The sequence below is a fragment of the Tupaia chinensis genome, unplaced genomic scaffold (genome assembly GCF_000334495.1).
Source record: "Tupaia chinensis unplaced genomic scaffold, TupChi_1.0 Scaffold145367_1, whole genome shotgun sequence".
NCBI classification, from domain to species: domain Eukaryota; kingdom Metazoa; phylum Chordata; class Mammalia; order Scandentia; family Tupaiidae; genus Tupaia; species Tupaia belangeri.
The window spans coordinates 900,193-903,524 of NW_006205228.1; positions in this window are offsets into that span (position 1 = coordinate 900,193).

Consider the following 3,332-nt stretch of genomic DNA (forward strand, 5'->3'; position numbering starts at 1 on the left):
CCCCCGCCTCCCCGTGGCCCGCGGGCCACAGTCCACAGGTTCCTCTGCCGCGGTGGGGGCCCGGCGCAGGCTCCTCTCCACCCCCTGCGTCTCCGTCGCACCGCCTCCCCGCGCCCGCCCCCTTTGCAGGCTCTCTCATTCTCAAACCCCAGGTCGACCCATTTCTCTTTCTCATTGGCCCGGCGCGACTGCAACCATTGGTCCACGATACCTGTCCATTTACTGGGAGGGCTCAACACCTCCCTACAGGAGGAGGCTCCGGCCTCATTGGTTGAGTGAGAGGGAAGGGTGGATCCTAAGGTAACACCGAGCTTTCATTCACATTGGGAAGGCTTGCGGGGAGGCAGCTCCCTTTGTTTGCCATGGACCCACAGAGGCTCCAGTGGGGACACCGGGACTCTTCATACTAGAGGGGCTTTGAACTGTGAGCAGGGGAGAAGCGAGCTAGGCGCACCCCTTACGAGAGCCGTTTCCTCCCCCGCTCTCTGCAGTTGGATGTTCCCTCTCTCGGATCTGCCTCTGCCCCAATCCAACCTGCTTGGTGGGCTTCTGCTCCCACCCAACCGAATTCGCTCCTCTCAGCTTCCCACGCCTTCCCGCCCAGCTTTTAAGCTCATTGGAATGTTGGTGAGAACTGTTCAAACTACAGTTTCGCCTCCTGGAGGACTGCGCGCAGCTCGCCCTTCCCTGGATTCCTGTAAGAGATTCCAATACTGTGATTTTCTTAGAATTCGGAAAGGAGCGAGACCACCTTACTGAGCCTTCAAACTGAGTCTGGGACAACTGTCGGGACGTCAGCTTGGTCTCCTTGAAGAGATCAACTTTTCTACACTCCTTGGGTTTCTTTCGCCCGAGAGAATTGTATCTTGGCTCATGGTGACCTCTACAGAGATAAGATTAAGAAGAACCAAAGCAGAATATATGTACACGAGTTGGCGTTGTACTTTGTGAGCAAGGGCTGACCTTTTCCTCCAGCCCTTGGTTACACTCGGCTTGTCAAACGTTAAGAAAGTACGAGATTGGCGGTCCATACTGGGACAGGCCCTGCTACATTTCAACACCTGACAGTGCTAGCCCAATCTCCACCAAACTGAGCTAGCTTCCCCCCTCAGTGGTCAGAACAGACACCATTTATTTAGCAAGTCAGTGCTTCGCCAAGTATTCTTTCAGTTTAGGGCTTATTATTACACAAACTGGAGACAGCAGGGCAAGTTGGAAAGATAACCACGCAGCCCATGACTTTGGGAGACCGCTTACAGTATCCTGCAGTCTGCTTATTCTCAAAGGGCCAGCCAGCGCGTGGTAGTGAAGGCAGCTGGATCCCACATGGCCCACTGCAGGGTAGTCTAGACAAGCAGCTTGAAAAAGCAAACCAGGCAAGCTAGCTTATGTGCGTGGTCGCCCAAAATCTAGAGAGAAGGGGGCCAGCAGGTGGCATAGTGGTTGTGGTGGTGGACTCTCACATTGCCCACTGCGGTTCAAGTCCTGGACCCAGCAGCTTGAAATTCATGCCAGGCGCGTGGGCCTGCATGCCAAAAAGCCAGAGAAGACAGTGGAAGAGAAAGGATTGAAGAGAATGGAGGAGAAGGGATTGCAGCATGGTCATCTCCCCCAGGCGGTGGTTTTCTCACTTCCTCTCTCTGTCTCATACACCCTATAGTAAAAATATCTCTTTAAAGAACTTAGAACATTCATAATGGCAAAGCTAACAGAGATAGAAAAGAAGAGAGAAAATGAACTGCAGAAGAGAAAGGAAAAAGGAGCTGACGAGTTCCAGGAGGTGAGGAAATTCATGCAAGATCTAAAAGAGGAATTACACACTTTACAAAAGAATCAAATGGAACTGTTAGAGATGAAGACTATAATACAGGAAGTCAAAATCTCTCTTGAAAATATTAAAAGCAGATTAGATCATACAGAAAATAGAATCTCAGACATAGAAGAGAAAATTGCTGGTCTAGAAATATCCACCACGAAGCCTGAGAAAATTACCCAAAAATTTGAAAATAGTATACGAGAAATAGTAGATACCATCAAATATCCAAACATTTGGATAATTGGCATCCCAGAAGGCGAAGAGACTCATAAAGGCATTGATAATCTATTCCATGAAATCCTGCAAGAAAACTTTCCAAACCTAGAGAGGCACTCAAAGATCCAGTCCCAAGAAATACAAAGGATCCCAAATAGAATCAACCCAAGAAGATCTTCTCCAAGACACATTATAGCCAGACTGACCAAAGCCACAGACAAAGACAAGATACTAAGATTGGCAAGAGAGAAACAGCAAGTTACCTACAAAGGATATCCCATCAGACTAATAGCAGACCTCTCATCGGAAACAATGCGAGCGAGGAAAGAATGGAAATATATATTCAAAGTGTTAAGGGAAAAGCAATTGCAACCAAAAATACTGTACCCAGCAAGATTGTCCTTCATATGGGAAGAAAATACAAGAACATTGTCAAATAAGCAAAACCTGAAAGAATTTACCAACACCAGATCAGATCTCCAAGAAGTTCTCAAGGGAGTGCTATATCAGGAAAATTAAATGTAGTCACACAGAAATAAGAGTTCGAAAACTAAGAAAATGGCCAACTTAATCGTAGGAACAAGTCTGGAGTTGCATATTATATACCAGAATTCAATCGGGAAGATCGAACCACAATAGAAGATAGATTAAGTACATGAGACTGAACTGGTGAAATAACATTCTTCTAGGCTTTGTTGTCCAGTTTTAAAAGTTATTGTCCTGTCTTGAGCTGTCAATAGGTTCATGTACCTACTATTTGAACAGAATACTAACCTGTTTCCAGGCTTTAAATTTTAAGCAAATTCCCTCACCAATTCAAAACTGCTTTTCTTGAAATTACCAGCTGAACTTGCTATTGAAAGTAATTAGATTATTTCAGAAATTGTGTGATCAATAAAAAGTGGGGGTAAAAGGAGTGGAAGACAACTTAGGCCAGAGATAGTGTGAGAAGAGAGTGGGAACGGGCAGAGGGTCAGACATAGGGGTAAATATAAATGTATGTATATATATACACATACATACATATATTTGTGAAACTAGAAATGGAAAATTATTGATGATAACATACATGATTAAGCCACTATGCAGTATATTCTGGATGGGAAACCACTTTTTGTATGCTGTGACAATGATTAGGGGATGAATGTACATTAATTAAAAAAAAAGTTTCAGGAAAAAAATGTATATTTGATGACTGCAGTAAGCTATATAGCCCCAGGTAGGTGCTACTTTATAGTATGTTCATTCTACTCACTGAGGTTTATGCCTAAAGTCAGACTTGTGTTCATGGATATGTATA